General features: G+C 48.8%; 7 non-coding genes across 7 annotated transcripts; all 7 read right to left on the bottom strand.

Moving 5' to 3' along the window:
• Nucleotides 1-2,617: 2,617 nt before the first annotated feature.
• Nucleotides 2,618-2,690, bottom strand: TRNAR-ACG (transfer RNA arginine (anticodon ACG)). Its single transcript has one exon. It is a non-coding gene; the product is annotated as a tRNA-Arg (tRNA).
• A 312-nt stretch (nt 2,691-3,002) lies between these two features.
• TRNAR-ACG (transfer RNA arginine (anticodon ACG)) lies at nt 3,003-3,075 on the bottom strand. The gene has a single exon. It is a non-coding gene; the product is annotated as a tRNA-Arg (tRNA).
• A 4,525-nt stretch (nt 3,076-7,600) lies between these two features.
• Nucleotides 7,601-7,673, bottom strand: TRNAR-ACG (transfer RNA arginine (anticodon ACG)). The gene has a single exon. It is a non-coding gene; the product is annotated as a tRNA-Arg (tRNA).
• Nucleotides 7,674-12,580: 4,907 nt separating this feature from the next.
• Nucleotides 12,581-12,653, bottom strand: TRNAR-ACG (transfer RNA arginine (anticodon ACG)). Its single transcript has one exon. It is a non-coding gene; the product is annotated as a tRNA-Arg (tRNA).
• A 312-nt stretch (nt 12,654-12,965) lies between these two features.
• On the bottom strand, nt 12,966-13,038 carry TRNAR-ACG (transfer RNA arginine (anticodon ACG)). The gene has a single exon. It is a non-coding gene; the product is annotated as a tRNA-Arg (tRNA).
• A 4,525-nt stretch (nt 13,039-17,563) lies between these two features.
• On the bottom strand, nt 17,564-17,636 carry TRNAR-ACG (transfer RNA arginine (anticodon ACG)). Its single transcript has one exon. It is a non-coding gene; the product is annotated as a tRNA-Arg (tRNA).
• A 312-nt stretch (nt 17,637-17,948) lies between these two features.
• On the bottom strand, nt 17,949-18,021 carry TRNAR-ACG (transfer RNA arginine (anticodon ACG)). Its single transcript has one exon. It is a non-coding gene; the product is annotated as a tRNA-Arg (tRNA).
• Nucleotides 18,022-21,077: the final 3,056 nt, after the last annotated feature.

Raw genomic sequence — 21,077 nt, forward strand, 5'->3', positions numbered from 1 at the left:
GATGTTGGGGACATCCCTCAGACCTGTTAAGGGCCTCCATCACACCACTGAGGAATTATCCTTGTTTGTTACTGTTTGCAATGAATGATTGAAGGAGTTGCGTATCTTCAGATCTATAGATTCCTGCTATGATATGACATGATATTGTATTTGAATCGTACTCATACACGCGTGTTTCAGAGCGTGACGAGGCAAGGGAGGGGAAGAAGGGAGGACAAAACAGCGATCTTCCTAGGCCCAGTGACATTGAGAATGCTCAAGTGCAGGGGAGAGGGAGGGAGGAAAGTGCAAGGAGAGGGGCGAGGTGGAACGTGCCTAGGAAGGGATAAAAACAACAACAACTGGTAGCGCAGCCAGCAGGGTGGCAAGTGCGAGGTTTAAAGCGCAGACAAGGGGTGTCTGATAAGTGCAGGTAAGGGCACTGTAGGGTTACAGATACAGACCCAAGTGCAAGGATTGCGTGCAAGGGTTGCCAGGAGGCAGTGCAGGTGTGCGGCTGGGTGGGCAGGGACCTTGGCCCGAAATCAGAGGGTAGCCAGGTGCACGGAGCCGAAGCAGACAGATCAGCAGGGGAGCGGAAGAGCAAAGGCAGAAGCAAAGAGGAAGGTCTTGAGGTGCTTCCGGAACCAGAGATGGTTCTCCTCAAGTTTCAGTGTGGCAGGCAGGCTGTTCCAGAGGGAGGCCCCAGCTGAGGAAAGAGATCTACCCCCAACTCGTTGCTTGGAGAAGCGACCGGCCCTGAGGGAGTTGGAGGTGGATGAGAAAAGAGCTCGAGTGGGAAGGTATTTACGGAGGGAGAGTTGAAGGTATTTTGGACCCAGGCCCCAGTAAGCCTTGTGGACAATGCAGAGGGACTTGAATTTAACCCTTGCAGCCACTGGGAGCAATGAAAAGATTTCAGGGCTGGAGAGATACGATCCCTGGGCTTCAGAGCAAGGAAACGTCTTGCAGTCCTGTTCTGGATGAGTTGCAGAGGACAGAGAGAAGAAGCAGGCAGATTTAGAAAGAGGCTGTTGCAGTAGTCTAGCCTAGAGAGAATCAGAGCTCTAGATACAGTAAGCTTCTGGGGGAAGGAGAGGAAAGGAACAATACCTCTGCAAATGTACAGTTGGTAGTTTGACTTCTTAGAGATGTCAGAGATGTGAGAAGAAAAGGAGAGTGTGGAGTCGAAGATGACCCCAAGGTTCTTAGCCTCAAAGGTGGGAGCAGGAAGAGGGCCAAGGGAGGCCGGCCAGAGAGTGGCAGGAAAGGAGGGTGCAGGTGTGCCGATGAGGAGAATCTCTGCCTAAATGGGATTAAGGCAGAGATCATTGGCGGCAGACCAGTCCTGGATGGCAGACAGACGGTCAGAGATGAGGGAGGGAAGCCTGAAAACAAGCAGAGTGTCATCCGCATAGCACTGAAAGTTGAAGCAGAGAGCTGCAATGCGGTGGGAAATGGGTGCCAGGTATTGGTTGAACAGCCAGGGAGAGAGGTTAGACCCGTGGGGAACACCACAAGTAGAGAATGAGATGGCGAAAAGGAAGGACCCAAGTTGGACCTGGGAGGGCCGATCAGAGTGGAAAGAGGTCATCCAGGCCAGGGCCTGATCAGTGATACCCGGCTTATCACAGAGACAGTTGAGCAGGATGGCATGGTTGACCGTGTCAAAGGCAGAAGAGAAATCGAGTAGGATGAGGACCCAAAAGGGATGTTAGAGTCATGGTTGGACAGCAGGTCTTCACAGGTGTTCAGGAGAGCAGTTTCCATGCTTCTGACAGCTCTGAAGCCAGGCTGATGGTCATGGAGACAACCAACAGAGTCGGTGTGAAGATTAAGCTGGGAGATGGTCAGCTTTTCCAAGAGTTTGCCCTGGAAAGGAGTGATAGAAACCTGCGAAGTTAGCCGGGCCGGAGGGGTCGGCTGTGGAATTTTTGAGAAGAGGGTGCACAAGAGAATGCTTCAGAGTGGAGGGGAAGATTCCACAGGTGATGGAATGGTTACAGAAGTCGGCCAGATTCAGAGCAAGGGTGTCAATGTGGTCCTTGATGGTTTTGGACGAACAGGGAAGAACCTGTTTTGACTGGAATCACACAATCTCCTGGGCTTGCGCCAATCTGGTTTCCAACCAAGCCACGGCACTGAATCGGCCTTACTGGACCTAAAGATTCAACAGGATGATATCAAAGATGCCAAGAAGCAAGCCCTCCTCTTGTTACTGGGCCTGTCTGCAGCCTTCGACCATGTATACATATTGAATAAATCAAAAAGGCAGCCTATGATCGAGCCAGCCAGGAGTCAACCTGGAATTAGTCAAATGTGTTATCCATTGCGCCACTGGACCGCTGCTACAGCGTGAGCAGGAGTCAGCACTTTTGTAACGAAACAGAAGTTTCCTGCTTGAGACACAGTGAGAAACGTACTTCTCATTTTTACAAGGAGAGGTAGAAAAAAACGCTACAAGCCCACAATGAGCAGGTGAGCGAGCGTGTGCCATCATGAGAAACTTAGTTCTCATTTTTCCCAGAGGAGAGGTAGAAAAAACGCACTAACTACGAACAAACAATGTGCTTTTGTGTGCCATGCGTGACAAGGCTCATTTTTAAATACTTTCTAGAACAAAAAGGCAGCATGCGAACGAGCCAGCCAGGAGTCGAACCTGGAATCTTCTGCTCCGTAGGCAGACGCGTTATCCATTGCGCCACTGGCCCTCTGCTGCAGTGACTCTTGGAATCAGCACTTTTGTTACGACGCAGAGGCTCATCATGCGGATTGAGCCATCATGAGCAACTTAGTTCTCATTTTTATAAGGAGAGGTGGTTGAAAACACGCCTACGAACTGACAATGAGCAGGCGTGTGCCATGTGTTAGAGACATCATGAGAAATAACGTAGTTCCCATTTTTTCTCCCGAGTAGAGGTAGAAACACGCTGCAACAGTGACTACAAACACACAATGAGCTTTCGAGTGCCTTGCGTGAGAAGGCTCATTTTTAAATACAGAACAAAAAGGCAGCATTTGAACGAGCCAGCCAGGAGTCGAACCTGGAATCTTCTGCTCCGTAGGCAGACGCGTTATCCATTGCGCCACTGGCCCGCTGCTGCACTGTGAGCTGCATTCAGCACTTTTGTTACGAACCAGAGGCTCAGGTCGGGCTGCCTGAGACATCACGAGAAACTTTGTTCTCATTTTTACAGCGAGAGGTAGGAAAAACGCTACCAACACACAATAAGCAGGCGTGTGACATGTGTTAAAGAAGGCTCATTTTTAAATACTTTATTGAAAACAATACATACAAACATCTGACAAAGAACGCATTTGGCATCAGATACTGCCCGTATTGCAACTCTCTGCACGTATTTTCTGGCGAGTTTTACGGACCAAGCATCTCATTTATTGTACGATAGCACTCACATTTTCATGCGCAAATAACAGATTTAGACTGTTTTCACTTTTTAGTATTGTACCATTTTATGTGCTCGGTGCTCTTCAGTGTTAAATCCGCGGGAGAGGATGATCTGTACCCAGATCAACCCCAAAAGTGCCATACAGATATGAAACAGGTAAGGCCTGAGTGATAGGCGTGCCAAGGAGTACTTGACGTGCATGCCACAGAAACGCGAAACATGCAACAAGTGAGAGACATAAAATGGGGTTTTTCACTTTAAGAAAATAACATATAATATATTGAATACAATTTTTTGTTTACTTCTTAAAAGGTGTTTTATTGAGCTGTAGCCTTCCTCTTAGAGAGCAGGACTAAGAAGCCCGGCTGGAGCATTTCAGCACATTTTTATTTCCTTTTGGCGATCGCTGTGTCAGGGTGTTGGTTGGGGCTCCAAGATTGCCGAACACCAGGCGAGCAGTCTATCATGGGGAACAGTTTAGTATACAACACCGGTGCGATGAAGGCACATGGCCTACTGTGCATTTTAAGCACCACCTATAAGCCGAAACCGTTGCATTGAAGTACAGGTAGGAGGGAGATGACATGTGAAGAGGGACACACGACTTGGTTTTTTTTGGGTTATTTATTTGTTAAATATTGTTGGTTGTTTATCGTCTAATTGACTGCCTTGGGCCATGCTTACCTCTTTGGCCATTCCCACCCACTCCTTGCCCCTCCCACCCAAAACTCAACCCCTGGTATCTATGTTGTTTCTAAGCAGTCTGCTGTGAGTTAATGGCTTAATTGCCGCTGTAAATGGCTACCGGTATAATAACAAAAATCTTACCCAATTCTACCTGTCCTTAACTCACTACCCCACCCCCTCTATTCCCACCTCTCCCCTCTCACCCAATCTACCCTTATCCCCACCCTACTCTACCACCACTGACTATACCCCAAACCACTCTACACCTACCCCACTCTTCGCTACCCACAATATCCCACACCACTGTACACCTACCCTACCCACTGCCCCACCCCACTGTACCCCTATCCATCAAACCACTGTAGACTGGCAAGGTGACACGAGGTCCTTTGATCCCAATAGATTTCGCCCAGCCTTTCCATATCTTCATATCACTACCGAGTTAAGGTACGTGTTTGTTGAGTCTTCAACTTACCCCAGACCTACGCTAGTTGTTCAAGATCAGACAGGCAGTCAAAGTGAACAGGCACGCCTTTGACAGTGTCTCTTCGGATGTAGGTAGATGCACAAAGTATTCTATTCTGAGGTCCATGCATTCTGCCATGTAAGCGCCAAACAGCCCTTTCACAGGAAGACCCTTCAAAAAGTAAAGACTCCGCTTTCTGTATGTTGGCATGTAGCACGTAGCCCATCTTGGCAGATAGCGTACATCACATTGCATCTAGTGGTGGCCCTATGTTGTGATTCTTCACTTGCCAAATCATAGCAGTGCTAAAAGGTCATGGCCAAGAGGCCTCAGCGGCAGGGGATCTGCGTCCAGTGCAAATTGGCACATGCCAAAACGTCCTGAACAATGGAGAAGGCAAAGAAGTTTCATTAGTGGTGTAATGGGAGGATAAATCGTGTTCCAGATGTTGGGGACATCCCTCAGACCTGTTAAGGGCCTCCATCACACCACTGAGGAATTATCCTTGTTTGTTACTGTTTGCAATGAATGATTGAAGGAGTTGCGTATCTTCAGATCTATAGATTCCTGCTATGATATGACATGATATTGTATTTGAATCGTACTCATACACGCGTGTTTCAGAGCGTGACGAGGCAAGGGAGGGGAAGAAGGGAGGACAAAACAGCGATCTTCCTAGGCCCAGTGACATTGAGAATGCTCAAGTGCAGGGGAGAGGGAGGGAGGAAAGTGCAAGGAGAGGGGCGAGGTGGAACGTGCCTAGGAAGGGATAAAAACAACAACAACTGGTAGCGCAGCCAGCAGGGTGGCAAGTGCGAGGTTTAAAGCGCAGACAAGGGGTGTCTGATAAGTGCAGGTAAGGGCACTGTAGGGTTACAGATACAGACCCAAGTGCAAGGATTGCGTGCAAGGGTTGCCAGGAGGCAGTGCAGGTGTGCGGCTGGGTGGGCAGGGACCTTGGCCCGAAATCAGAGGGTAGCCAGGTGCACGGAGCCGAAGCAGACAGATCAGCAGGGGAGCGGAAGAGCAAAGGCAGAAGCAAAGAGGAAGGTCTTGAGGTGCTTCCGGAACCAGAGATGGTTCTCCTCAAGTTTCAGTGTGGCAGGCAGGCTGTTCCAGAGGGAGGCCCCAGCTGAGGAAAGAGATCTACCCCCAACTCGTTGCTTGGAGAAGCGACCGGCCCTGAGGGAGTTGGAGGTGGATGAGAAAAGAGCTCGAGTGGGAAGGTATTTACGGAGGGAGAGTTGAAGGTATTTTGGACCCAGGCCCCAGTAAGCCTTGTGGACAATGCAGAGGGACTTGAATTTAACCCTTGCAGCCACTGGGAGCAATGAAAAGATTTCAGGGCTGGAGAGATACGATCCCTGGGCTTCAGAGCAAGGAAACGTCTTGCAGTCCTGTTCTGGATGAGTTGCAGAGGACAGAGAGAAGAAGCAGGCAGATTTAGAAAGAGGCTGTTGCAGTAGTCTAGCCTAGAGAGAATCAGAGCTCTAGATACAGTAAGCTTCTGGGGGAAGGAGAGGAAAGGAACAATACCTCTGCAAATGTACAGTTGGTAGTTTGACTTCTTAGAGATGTCAGAGATGTGAGAAGAAAAGGAGAGTGTGGAGTCGAAGATGACCCCAAGGTTCTTAGCCTCAAAGGTGGGAGCAGGAAGAGGGCCAAGGGAGGCCGGCCAGAGAGTGGCAGGAAAGGAGGGTGCAGGTGTGCCGATGAGGAGAATCTCTGCCTAAATGGGATTAAGGCAGAGATCATTGGCGGCAGACCAGTCCTGGATGGCAGACAGACGGTCAGAGATGAGGGAGGGAAGCCTGAAAACAAGCAGAGTGTCATCCGCATAGCACTGAAAGTTGAAGCAGAGAGCTGCAATGCGGTGGGAAATGGGTGCCAGGTATTGGTTGAACAGCCAGGGAGAGAGGTTAGACCCGTGGGGAACACCACAAGTAGAGAATGAGATGGCGAAAAGGAAGGACCCAAGTTGGACCTGGGAGGGCCGATCAGAGTGGAAAGAGGTCATCCAGGCCAGGGCCTGATCAGTGATACCCGGCTTATCACAGAGACAGTTGAGCAGGATGGCATGGTTGACCGTGTCAAAGGCAGAAGAGAAATCGAGTAGGATGAGGACCCAAAAGGGATGTTAGAGTCATGGTTGGACAGCAGGTCTTCACAGGTGTTCAGGAGAGCAGTTTCCATGCTTCTGACAGCTCTGAAGCCAGGCTGATGGTCATGGAGACAACCAACAGAGTCGGTGTGAAGATTAAGCTGGGAGATGGTCAGCTTTTCCAAGAGTTTGCCCTGGAAAGGAGTGATAGAAACCTGCGAAGTTAGCCGGGCCGGAGGGGTCGGCTGTGGAATTTTTGAGAAGAGGGTGCACAAGAGAATGCTTCAGAGTGGAGGGGAAGATTCCACAGGTGATGGAATGGTTACAGAAGTCGGCCAGATTCAGAGCAAGGGTGTCAATGTGGTCCTTGATGGTTTTGGACGAACAGGGAAGAACCTGTTTTGACTGGAATCACACAATCTCCTGGGCTTGCGCCAATCTGGTTTCCAACCAAGCCACGGCACTGAATCGGCCTTACTGGACCTAAAGATTCAACAGGATGATATCAAAGATGCCAAGAAGCAAGCCCTCCTCTTGTTACTGGGCCTGTCTGCAGCCTTCGACCATGTATACATATTGAATAAATCAAAAAGGCAGCCTATGATCGAGCCAGCCAGGAGTCAACCTGGAATTAGTCAAATGTGTTATCCATTGCGCCACTGGACCGCTGCTACAGCGTGAGCAGGAGTCAGCACTTTTGTAACGAAACAGAAGTTTCCTGCTTGAGACACAGTGAGAAACGTACTTCTCATTTTTACAAGGAGAGGTAGAAAAAAACGCTACAAGCCCACAATGAGCAGGTGAGCGAGCGTGTGCCATCATGAGAAACTTAGTTCTCATTTTTCCCAGAGGAGAGGTAGAAAAAACGCACTAACTACGAACAAACAATGTGCTTTTGTGTGCCATGCGTGACAAGGCTCATTTTTAAATACTTTCTAGAACAAAAAGGCAGCATGCGAACGAGCCAGCCAGGAGTCGAACCTGGAATCTTCTGCTCCGTAGGCAGACGCGTTATCCATTGCGCCACTGGCCCTCTGCTGCAGTGACTCTTGGAATCAGCACTTTTGTTACGACGCAGAGGCTCATCATGCGGATTGAGCCATCATGAGCAACTTAGTTCTCATTTTTATAAGGAGAGGTGTTTGAAAACACGCCTACGAACTGACAATGAGCAGGCGTGTGCCATGTGTTAGAGACATCATGAGAAATAACGTAGTTCCCATTTTTTCTCCCGAGTAGAGGTAGAAACACGCTGCAACAGTGACTACAAACACACAATGAGCTTTCGAGTGCCTTGCGTGAGAAGGCTCATTTTTAAATACAGAACAAAAAGGCAGCATTTGAACAAGCCAGCAGTCGAACCTGGAATCTTCTGCTCCGTAGGCAGACGCGTTATCCATTGCGCCACTGGCCCGCTGCTGCACTGTGAGCTGCATTCAGCACTTTTGTTACGAACCAGAGGCTCAGGTCGGGCTGCCTGAGACATCACGAGAAACTTTGTTCTCATTTTTACAGCGAGAGGTAGGAAAAACGCTACCAACACACAATAAGCAGGCGTGTGACATGTGTTAAAGAAGGCTCATTTTTAAATACTTTATTGAAAACAATACATACAAACATCTGACAAAGAACGCATTTGGCATCAGATACTGCCCGTATTGCAACTCTCTGCACGTATTTTCTGGCGAGTTTTACGGACCAAGCATCTCATTTATTGTACGATAGCACTCACATTTTCATGCGCAAATAACAGATTTAGACTGTTTTCACTTTTTAGTATTGTACCATTTTATGTGCTCGGTGCTCTTCAGTGTTAAATCCGCGGGAGAGGATGATCTGTACCCAGATCAACCCCAAAAGTGCCATACAGATATGAAACAGGTAAGGCCTGAGTGATAGGCGTGCCAAGGAGTACTTGACGTGCATGCCACAGAAACGCGAAACATGCAACAAGTGAGAGACATAAAATGGGGTTTTTCACTTTAAGAAAATAACATATAATATATTGAATACAATTTTTTGTTTACTTCTTAAAAGGTGTTTTATTGAGCTGTAGCCTTCCTCTTAGAGAGCAGGACTAAGAAGCCCGGCTGGAGCATTTCAGCACATTTTTATTTCCTTTTGGCGATCGCTGTGTCAGGGTGTTGGGTTGGGGCTCCAAGATTGCCGAACACCAGGCGAGCAGTCTATCATGGGGAACAGTTTAGTATACAACACCGGTGCGATGAAGGCACATGGCCTACTGTGCATTTTAAGCACCACCTATAAGCCGAAACCGTTGCATTGAAGTACAGGTAGGAGGGAGATGACATGTGAAGAGGGACACACGACTTGGTTTTTTTTGGGTTATTTATTTGTTAAATATTGTTGGTTGTTTATCGTCTAATTGACTGCCTTGGGCCATGCTTACCTCTTTGGCCATTCCCACCCACTCCTTGCCCCTCCCACCCAAAACTCAACCCCTGGTATCTATGTTGTTTCTAAGCAGTCTGCTGTGAGTTAATGGCTTAATTGCCGCTGTAAATGGCTACCGGTATAATAACAAAAATCTTACCCAATTCTACCTGTCCTTAACTCACTACCCCACCCCCTCTATTCCCACCTCTCCCCTCTCACCCAATCTACCCTTATCCCCACCCTACTCTACCACCACTGACTATACCCCAAACCACTCTACACCTACCCCACTCTTCGCTACCCACAATATCCCACACCACTGTACACCTACCCTACCCACTGCCCCACCCCACTGTACCCCTATCCATCAAACCACTGTAGACTGGCAAGGTGACACGAGGTCCTTTGATCCCAATAGATTTCGCCCAGCCTTTCCATATCTTTAGATCACTACCGAGTTAAGGTACGTGTTTGTTGAGTCTTCAACTTACCCCAGACCTACGCTAGTTGTTCAAGATCAGACAGGCAGTCAAAATGAACAGGCACGCCTTTGACAGTGTCTCTTCGGATGTAGGTAGATGCACAAAGTATTCTATTCTGAGGTCCATGCATTCTGCCATGTAAGCGCCAAACAGCCCTTTCACGGGAAGACCCTTCAAAAAGTAAAGACTCCGCTTTCTGTATGTTGGCATGTAGCACGTAGCCCATCTTGGCAGATAGCGTACATCACATTGCATCTAGTGGTGGCCCTATGTTGTGATTCTTCACTTGCCAAATCATAGCAGTGCTAAAAGGTCATGGCCAAGAGGCCTCAGCGGCAGGGGATCTGCGTCCAGTGCAAATTGGCACATGCCAAAACGTCCTGAACAATGGAGAAGGCAAAGAAGTTTCATTAGTGGTGTAATGGGAGGATAAATCGTGTTCCAGATGTTAGGGACATCCCTCAGACCTGTTAAGGGCCTCCATCACACCACTGAGGAATTATCCTTGTTTGTTACTGTTTGCAATGAATGATTGAAGGAGTTGCGTATCTTCAGATCTATAGATTCCTGCTATGATATGACATGATATTGTATTTGAATCGTACTCATACACGCGTGTTTCAGAGCGTGACGAGGCAAGGGAGGGGAAGAAGGGAGGACAAAACAGCGATCTTCCTAGGCCCAGTGACATTGAGAATGCTCAAGTGCAGGGGAGAGGGAGGGAGGAAAGTGCAAGGAGAGGGGCGAGGTGGAACGTGCCTAGGAAGGGATAAAAACAACAACAACTGGTAGCGCAGCCAGCAGGGTGGCAAGTGCGAGGTTTAAAGCGCAGACAAGGGGTGTCTGATAAGTGCAGGTAAGGGCACCGTAGGGTTACAGATACAGACCCAAGTGCAAGGATTGCGTGCAAGGGTTGCCAGGAGGCAGTGCAGGTGTGCGGCTGGGTGGGCAGGGACCTTGGCCCGAAATCAGAGGGTAGCCAGGTGCACGGAGCCGAAGCAGACAGATCAGCAGGGGAGCGGAAGAGCAAAGGCAGAAGCAAAGAGGAAGGTCTTGAGGTGCTTCCGGAACCAGAGATGGTTCTCCTCAAGTTTCAGTGTGGCAGGCAGGCTGTTCCAGAGGGAGGCCCCAGCTGAGGAAAGAGATCTACCCCCAACTCGTTGCTTGGAGAAGCGACCGGCCCTGAGGGAGTTGGAGGTGGAGGAGAAAAGAGCTCGAGTGGGAAGGTATTTACGGAGGGAGAGTTGAAGGTATTTTGGACCCAGGCCCCAGTAAGCCTTGTGGACAATGCAGAGGGACTTGAATTTAACCCTTGCAGCCACTGGGAGCAATGAAAAGATTTCAGGGCTGGAGAGATACGATCCCTGGGCTTCAGACCAAGGAAACGTCTTGCAGTCCTGTTCTGGATGAGTTGCAGAGGACAGAGAGAAGAAGCAGGCAGATTTAGAAAGAGGCTGTTGCAGTAGTCTAGCCTAGAGAGAATCAGAGCTCTAGATACAGTAAGCTTCTGGGGGAAGGAGAGGAAAGGAACAATACCTCTGCAAATGTACAGTTGGTAGTTTGACTTCTTAGAGATGTCAGAGATGTGAGAAGAAAAGGAGAGTGTGGAGTCGAAGATGACCCCAAGGTTCTTAGCCTCAAAGGTGGGAGCAGGAAGAGGGCCAAGGGAGGCCGGCCAGAGAGTGGCAGGAAAGGAGGGTGCAGGTGTGCCGATGAGGAGAATCTCTGCCTAAATGGGATTAAGGCAGAGATCATTGGCGGCAGACCAGTCCTGGATGGCAGACAGACGGTCAGAGATGAGGGAGGGAAGCCTGAAAACAAGCAGAGTGTCATCCGCATAGCACTGAAAGTTGAAGCAGAGAGCTGCAATGCGGTGGGAAATGGGTGCCAGGTATTGGTTGAACAGCCAGGGAGAGAGGTTAGACCCGTGGGGAACACCACAAGTAGAGAATGAGATGGCGAAAAGGAAGGACCCAAGTTGGACCTGGGAGGGCCGATCAGAGTGGAAAGAGGTCATCCAGGCCAGGGCCTGATCAGTGATACCCGGCTTATCACGGAGACAGTTGAGCAGGATGGCATGGTTGACCGTGTCAAAGGCAGAAGAGAAATCGAGTAGGATGAGGACCCAAAAGGGATGTTAGAGTCATGGTTGGACAGCAGGTCTTCACAGGTGTTCAGGAGAGCAGTTTCCATGCTTCTGACAGCTCTGAAGCCAGGCTGATGGTCATGGAGACAACCAACAGAGTCGGTGTGAAGATTAAGCTGGGAGATGGTCAGATTTTCCAAGAGTTTGCCCTGGAAAGGAGTGATAGAAACCTGCAAAGTTAGCCGGGCCGGAGGGGTCGGCTGTGGAATTTTTGAGAAGAGGGTGCACAAGAGAATGCTTCAGAGTGGAGGGGAAGATTCCACAGGTGATGGAATGGTTACAGAAGTCGGCCAGATTCAGAGCAAGGGTGTCAATGTGGTCCTTGATGGTTTTGGACGAACAGGGAAGAACCTGTTTTGACTGGAATCACACAATCTCCTGGGCTTGCGCCAATCTGGTTTCCAACCAAGCCACGGCACTGAATCGGCCTTACTGGACCTAAAGATTCAACAGGATGATATCAAAGATGCCAAGAAGCAAGCCCTCCTCTTGTTACTGGGCCTGTCTGCAGCCTTCGACCATGTATACATATTGAATAAATCAAAAAGGCAGCCTATGATCGAGCCAGCCAGGAGTCAACCTGGAATTAGTCAAATGTGTTATCCATTGCGCCACTGGACCGCTGCTACAGCGTGAGCAGGAGTCAGCACTTTTGTAACGAAACAGAAGTTTCCTGCTTGAGACACAGTGAGAAACGTACTTCTCATTTTTACAAGGAGAGGTAGAAAAAAACGCTACAAGCCCACAATGAGCAGGTGAGCGAGCGTGTGCCATCATGAGAAACTTAGTTCTCATTTTTCCCAGAGGAGAGGTAGAAAAAACGCACTAACTACGAACAAACAATGTGCTTTTGTGTGCCATGCGTGACAAGGCTCATTTTTAAATACTTTCTAGAACAAAAAGGCAGCATGCGAACGAGCCAGCCAGGAGTCGAACCTGGAATCTTCTGCTCCGTAGGCAGACGCGTTATCCATTGCGCCACTGGCCCTCTGCTGCAGTGACTCTTGGAATCAGCACTTTTGTTACGACGCAGAGGCTCATCATGCGGATTGAGCCATCATGAGCAACTTAGTTCTCATTTTTATAAGGAGAGGTGGTTGAAAACACGCCTACGAACTGACAATGAGCAGGCGTGTGCCATGTGTTAGAGACATCATGAGAAATAACGTAGTTCCCATTTTTTCTCCCGAGTAGAGGTAGAAACACGCTGCAACAGTGACTACAAACACACAATGAGCTTTCGAGTGCCTTGCGTGAGAAGGCTCATTTTTAAATACAGAACAAAAAGGCAGCATTTGAACGAGCCAGCCAGGAGTCGAACCTGGAATCTTCTGCTCCGTAGGCAGACGCGTTATCCATTGCGCCACTGGCCCGCTGCTGCACTGTGAGCTGCATTCAGCACTTTTGTTACGAACCAGAGGCTCAGGTCGGGCTGCCTGAGACATCACGAGAAACTTTGTTTTCATTTTTACAGCGAGAGGTAGGAAAAACGCTACCAACACACAATAAGCAGGCGTGTGACATGTGTTAAAGAAGGCTCATTTTTAAATACTTTATTGAAAACAATACATACAAACATCTGACAAAGAACGCATTTGGCATCAGATACTGCCCGGATTGCAACTCTCTGCACGTATTTTCTGGCGAGTTTTACGGACCAAGCATCTCATTTATTGTACGATAGCACTCACATTTTCATGCGCAAATAACAGATTTAGACTGTTTTCACTTTTTAGTATTGTACCATTTTATGTGCTCGGTGCTCTTCAGTGTTAAATCCGCGGGAGAGGATGATCTGTACCCAGATCAACCCCAAAAGTGCCATACAGATATGAAACAGATAAGGCCTGAGTGATAGGCGTGCCAAGGAGTACTCGACGTGCATGCCACAGAAACGCGAAACATGCAACAAGTGAGAGACATAAAATGGGGTTTTTCACTTTAAGAAATAACATATAATATATTGAATACAATTTTTTGTTTACTTCTTAAAAGGTGTTTTATTGAGCTGTAGCCTTCCTCTTAGAGAGCAGGACTAAGAAGCTCGGCTGGAGCATTTCAGCACATTTTTATTTCCTTTTGGCGATCGCTGTGTCAGGGTGTTGGGTTGGGGCTCCAAGATTGCCGAACACCAGGCGAGCAGTCTATCATGGGGAACAGTTTAGTATACAACACCGGTGCGATGAAGGCACATGGCCTACTCTGCATTTTAAGCACCACCTATAAGCCGAAACCGTTGCATTGAAGTACAGGTAGGAGGGAGATGACATGTGAAGAGGGACACACGACTTGTTTTTTTTTGGGTTATTTATTTGTTAAATATTGTTGGTTGTTTATCGTCTAATTGACTGCCTTGGGCCATGCTTACCTCTTTGGCCATTCCCACCCACTCCTTGCCCCTCCCACCCAAAACTCAACCCCTGGTATCTATGTTGTTTCTAAGCAGTCTGCTGTGAGTTAATGGCTTAATTGCCGCTGTAAATGGCTACCGGTATAATAACAAAAATCTTACCCAATTCTACCTGACCTTAACTCACTACCCCACCCCCTCTATTCCCACCTCTCCCCTCTCACCCAATCTACCCTTATCCCCACCCTACTCTACCACCACTGACTATACCCCAAACCACTCTACACCTACCCCACTCTTCGCTACCCACAATATCCCACACCACTGTACACCTACCCTACCCACTGCCCCACCCCACTGTACCCCTATCCATCAAACCACTGTAGACTGGCAAGGTGACACAAGGTCCTTTGATCCCAATAGATTTCGCCCAGCCTTTCCATATCTTCAGATGACTACCGAGTTAAGGTACGTGTTTGTTGAGTCTTCAACTTACCCCAGACCTACGCTAGTTGTTCAAGATCAGACAGGCAGTCAAAGTGAACAGGCACGCCTTTGACAGTGTCTCTTCGAATGTAGGTAGATGCACAAAGTATTCTATTCTGAGGTCCATGCATTCTGCCATGTAAGCGCCAAACAGCCCTTTCACGGGAAGACCCTTCAAAAAGTAAAGACTCCGCTTTCTGTATGTTGGCATGTAGCACGTAGCCCATCTTGGCAGATAGCGTACATCACATTGCATCTAGTGGTGGCCCTATGTTGTGATTCTTCACTTGCCAAATCATAGCAGTGCTAAAAGGTCATGGCCAAGAGGCCTCAGCGGCAGGGGATCTGCGTCCAGTGCAAATTGGCACATGCCAAAACGTCCTGAACAATGGAGAAGGCAAAGAAGTTTCATTAGTGGTGTAATGGGAGGATAAATCGTGTTCCAGATGTTGGGGACATCCCTCAGACCTGTTAAGGGCCTCCATCACACCACTGAGGAATTATCCTTGTTTGTTACTGTTTGCAATGAATGATTGAAGGAGTTGCGTATCTTCAGATCTATAGATTCCTGCTATGATATGACATGATATTGTATTTGAATCGTACTCATACACGCGTGTTTCAGAGCGTGACGAGGCAAGGGAGGGGAAGAAGGGAGGACAAAACAGCGATCTTCCTAGGCCCAGTGACATTGAGAATGCTCAAGTGCAGGGGAGAGGGAGGGAGGAAAGTGCAAGGAGAGGGGCGAGGTGGAACGTGCCGAGGAAGGGATAAAAACAACAACAACTGGTAGCGCAGCCAGCAGGGTGGCAAGTGCGAGGTTTAAAGCGCAGACAAGGGGTGTCTGATAAGTGCAGGTAAGGGCACTGTAGGGTTACAGATACAGACCCAAGTGCAAGGATTGCGTGCAAGGGTTGCCAGGAGGCAGTGCAGGTGTGCGGCTGGGTGGGCAGGGACCTTGGCCCGAAATCAGAGGGTAGCCAGGTGCACGGAGCCGAAGCAGACAGATCAGCAGGGGAGCGGAAGAGCAAAGGCAGAAGCAAAGAGGAAGGTCTTGAGGTGCTTCCGGAACCAGAGATGGTTCTCCTCAAGTTTCAGTGTGGCAGGCAGGCTGTTCCAGAGGGAGGCCCCAGCTGAGGAAAGAGATCTACCCCCAACTCGTTGCTTGGAGAAGCGACCGGCCCTGAGGGAGTTGGAGGTGGAGGAGAAAAGAGCTCGAGTGGGAAGGTATTTACGGAGGGAGAGTTGAAGGTATTTTGGACCCAGGCCCCAGTAAGCCTTGTGGACAATGCAGAGGGACTTGAATTTAACCCTTGCAGCCACTGGGAGCAATGAAAAGATTTCAGGGCTGGAGAGATACGATCCCTGGGCTTCAGACCAAGGAAACGTCTTGCAGTCCTGTTCTGGATGAGTTGCAGAGGACAGAGAGAAGAAGCAGGCAGATTTAGAAAGAGGCTGTTGCAGTAGTCTAGCCTAGAGAGAATCAGAGCTCTAGATACAGTAAGCTTCTGGGGGAAGGAGAGGAAAGGAACAATACCTCTGCAAATGTACAGTTGGTAGTTTGACTTCTTAGAGATGTCAGAGATGTGAGAAGAAAAGGAGAGTGTGGAGTCGAAGATGACCCCAAGGTTCTTAGCCTCAAAGGTGGGAGCAGGAAGAGGGCCAAGGGAGGCCGGCCAGAGAGTGGCAGGAAAGGAGGGTGCAGGTGTGCCGATGAGGAGAATCTCTGCCTAAATGGGATTAAGGCAGAGATCATTGGCGGCAGACCAGTCCTGGATGGCAGACAGACGGTCAGAGATGAGGGAGGGAAGCCTGAAAACAAGCAGAGTGTCATCCGCATAGCACTGAAAGTTGAAGCAGAGAGCTGCAATGCGGTGGGCAATGGGTGCCAGGTATTGGTTGAACAGCCAGGGAGAGAGGTTAGACCCGTGGGGAACACCACAAGTAGAGAATGAGATGGCGAAAAGGAAGGACCCAAGTTGGACCTGGGAGGGCCGATCAGAGTGGAAAGAGGTCATCCAGGCCAGGGCCTGATCAGTGATACCCGGCTTATCACGGAGACAGTTGAGCAGGATGGCATGGTTGACCGTGTCAAAGGCAGAAGAGAAATCGAGTAGGATGAGGACCCAAAAGGGATGTTAGAGTCATGGTTGGACAGCAGGTCTTCACAGGTGTTCAGGAGAGCAGTTTCCATGCTTCTGACAGCTCTGAAGCCAGGCTGATGGTCATGGAGACAACCAACAGAGTCGGTGTGAAGATTAAGCTGGGAGATGGTCAGCTTTTCCAAGAGTTTGCCCTGGAAAGGAGTGATAGAAACCTGCGAAGTTAGCCGGGCCGGAGGGGTCGGCTGTGGAATTTTTGAGAAGAGGGTGCACAAGAGAATGCTTCAGAGTGGAGGGGAAGATTCCACAGGTGATGGAATGGTTACAGAAGTCGGCCAGATTCAGAGCAAGGGTGTCAATGTGGTCCTTGATGGTTTTGGACGAACAGGGAAGAACCTGTTTTGACTGGAATCACACAATCTCCTGGGCTTGCGCCAATCTGGTTTCCAACCAAGCCACGGCACTGAATCGGCCTTACTGGACCTAAAGATTCAACAGGATGATATCAAAGATGCCAAGAAGCAAGCCCTCCTCTTGTTACTGGGCCTGTCTGCAGCCTTCGACCATGTATACATATTGAATAAATCAAAAAGGCAGCCTATGATCGAGCCAGCCAGGAGTCAACCTGGAATTAGTCAAATGTGTTATCCATTGCGCCACTGGACCGCTGCTATAGCGTGAGCAGGAGTCAGCACTTTTGTAACGAAATAGAAGTTTCCTGCTTGAGACACAGTGAGAAACGTACTTCTCATTTTTACAAGTAGAGGTAGAAAAAAACGCTACAAGCCCACAATGAGCAGGTGAGCGAGCGTGTGCCATCATGAGAAACTTAGCTCTCATTTTTCCCAGAGGAGAGGTAGAAAAAACGCACTAACTACGAACAAACAATGTGCTTTTGTGTGCCATGCGTGACAAGGCTCATTTTTAAATACTTTCTAGAACAAAAAGGCAGCATGCGAACGAGCCAGCCAGGAGTCGAACCTGGAATCTTCTGCTCCGTAGGCAGACGCGTTATCCATTGCGCCACTGGCCCTCTGCTGCAGTGACTCTTGGAATCAGCACTTTTGTTACGACGCAGAGGCTCATCATGCGGATTGAGCCATCATGAGCAACTTAGTTCTCATTTTTATAAGGAGAGGTGGTTGAAAACACGCCTACGAACTGACAATGAGCAGGCGTGTGCCATGTGTTAGAGACATCATGAGAAATAACGTAGTTCCCATTTTTTCTCCCGAGTAGAGGTAGAAACACGCTGCAACAGTGACTACAAACACACAATGAGCTTTCGAGTGCCTTGCGTGAGAAGGCTCATTTTTAAATACAGAACAAAAAGGCAGCATTTGAACGAGCCAGCCAGGAGTCGAACCTGGAATCTTCTGCTCCGTAGGCAGACGCGTTATCCATTGCGCCACTGGCCCGCTGCTGCACTGTGTGCTGCATTCAGCACTTTTGTTACGAACCAGAGGCTCAGGTCGGGCTGCCTGAGACATCACGAGAAACTTTGTTCTCATTTTTACAGCGAGAGGTAGGAAAAACGCTACCAACACACAATAAGCAGGCGTGTGACATGTGTTAAAGAAGGCTCATTTTTAAATACTTTATTGAAAACAATACATACAAACATCTGACAAAGAACGCATTTGGCATCAGATACTGCCCGGATTGCAACTCTCTGCACGTATTTTCTGGCGAGTTTTACGGACCAAGCATCTCATTTATTGTACTATAGCACTCACATTTTCATGCGCAAATAACAGATTTAGACTGTTTTCACTTTTTAGTATTGTACCATTTTATGTGCTCGGTGCTCTTCAGTGTTAAATCCGCGGGAGAGGATGATCTGTACCCAGATCAACCCCAAAAGTGCCATACAGATATGAAACAGGTAAGGCCTAAGTGATAGGCGTGCCAAGGAGTACTCGACGTGCATGCCACAGAAACGCGAAACATGCAACAAGTGAGAGACATAAAATGGGGTTTTTCACTTTAAGAAATAACATATAATATATTGAATACAATTTTTTGTTTACTTCTTAAAAGGTGTTTTATTGAGCTGTAGCCTTCCTCTTAGAGAGCAGGACTAAGAAGCCCGGCTGGAGCATTTCAGCACATTTTTATTTCCTTTTGGCGATCGCTGTGTCAGGGTGTTGGGTTGGGGCTCCAAGATTGCCGAACACCAGGCGAGCAGTCTATCATGGGGAACAGTTTAGTATACAACACCGGTGCGATGAAGGCACATGGCCTACTGTGCATTTTAAGCACCACCTATAAGCCGAAACCGTTGCATTGAAGTACAGGTAGGAGGGAGATGACATGTGAAGAGGGACACATGACTTGTTTTTTTTTGGGTTATTTATTTGTTAAATATTGTTGGTTGTTTATCGTCTAATTGACTGCCTTGGGCCATGCTTACCTCTTTGGCCATTCCCACCCACTCCTTGCCCCTCCCACCCAAAACTCAACCCCTGGTATCTATGTTGTTTCTAAGCAGTCTGCTGTGAGTTAATGGCTTAATTGCCGCTGTAAATGGCTACCGGTATAATAACAAAAATCTTACCCAATTCTACCTGTCCTTAACTCACTACCCCACCCCCTCTATTCCCACCTCTCCCCTCTCACCCAATCTACACTTATCCCCACCCTACTCTACCACCACTGACTATACCCCAAACCACTCTACACCTACCCCACTCTTCGCTACCCACAATATCCCACACCACTGTACACCTACCCTACCCACTGCCCCACCCCACTGTACCCCTATCCATCAAACCACTGTAGACTGGCAAGGTGACACGAGGTCCTTTGATCCCAATAGATTTCGCCCAGCCTTTCCATATCTTCAGATCACTACCGAGTTAAGGTACGTGTTTGTTGAGTCTTCAACTTACCCCAGACCTACGCTAGTTGTTCAAGATCAGACAGCCAGTCAAAGTGAACAGGCACGCCTTTGACAGTGTCTCTTCGGATGTAGGTAGATGCACAAAGTATTCTATTCTGAGGTCCATGCATTCTGCCATGTAAGCGCCAAACAGCCCTTTCACGGGAAGACCCTTCAAAAAGTAAAGACTCCGCTTTCTGTATGTTGGCATGTAGCACGTAGCCCATCTTGGCAGATAGCGTACATCACATTGCATCTAGTGGTGGCCCCATGTTGTGATTCTTCACTTGCCAAATCATAGCAGTGCTAAAAGGTCATGGCCAAGAGGCCTCAGCGGCAGGGGATCTGCGTCCAGTGCAAATTGGCACATGCCAAAACGTCCTGAACAATGGAGAAGGCAAAGAAGTTTCATTAGTGGTGTAATGGGAGGATAAATCGTGTTCCAGATGTTGGGGACATCCCTCAGACCTGTTAAGGGCCTCCATCACACCACTGAGGAATCATCCTTGTTTGTTACTGTTTGCAATGAATGATTGAAGGAGTTGCGTATCTTCAGATCTATAGATTCCTGCTATGATATGACATGATATTGTATTTGAATCGTACTCATACACGCGTGTTTCAGAGCGTGACGAGGCAAGGGAGGGGAAGAAGGGAGGACAAAACAGCAATCTTCCTAGGCCCAGTGACATTGAGAATGCTCAAGTGCAGGGGAGAGGGAGGGAGGAAAGTGCAAGGAGAGGGGCGAGGTGGAACGTGCCGAGGAAGGGATAAAAACAACAACAACTGGTAGCGCAGCCAGCAGGGTGGCAAGTGCGAGGTTTAAAGCGCAGACAAGGGGTGTCTGATAAGTGCAGGTAAGGGCACTGTAGGGTTACAGATACAGACCCAAGTGCAAGGATTGCGTGCAAGGGTTGCCAGGAGGCAGTGCAGGTGTGCGGCTGGGTGGGCAGGGACCTTGGCCCGAAATCAGAGGGTAGCCAGGTGCACGGAGCCGAAGCAGACAGATCAGCAGGGGAGCGGAAGAGCAAAGGCAGAAGCAAAGAGGAAGGTCTTGAGGTGCTTCCGGAACCAGAGATGGTTCTCCTCAAGTTTCAGTGTGGCAGGCAGGCTGTTCCAGAGGGAGGCCCCAGCTGAGGAAAGAGATCTACCCCCAACTCGTTGCTTGGAGAAGCGACCGGCCCTGAGGGAGTTGGAGGTGGAGGAGAAAAGAGCTCGAGTGGGAAGGTATTTACGGAGGGAGAGTTGAAGGTATTTTGGACCCAGGCCCCAGTAAGCCTTGTGGACAATGCAGAGGGACTTGAATTTAACCCTTGCAGCCACTGGGAGCAATGAAAAGATTTCAGGGCTGGAGAGATACGATCCCTGGGCTTCAGACCAAGGAAACGTCTTGCAGTCCTGTTCTGGATGAGTTGCAGAGGACAGAGAGAAGAAGCAGGCAGATTTAGAAAGAGGCTGTTGCAGTAGTCTAGCCTAGAGAGAATCAGAGCTCTAGATACAGTAAGCTTCTGGGGGAAGGAGAGGAAAGGAACAATACCTCTGCAAATGTACAGTTGGTAGTTTGACTTCTTAGAGATGTCAGAGATGTGAGAA

Source organism: Ambystoma mexicanum, chromosome 13 (assembly GCF_040938575.1).
Source record: "Ambystoma mexicanum isolate Mex_15411 chromosome 13, UKY_AmexF1_1, whole genome shotgun sequence".
Classification (NCBI taxonomy): Eukaryota; Metazoa; Chordata; class Amphibia; order Caudata; family Ambystomatidae; genus Ambystoma; species Ambystoma mexicanum.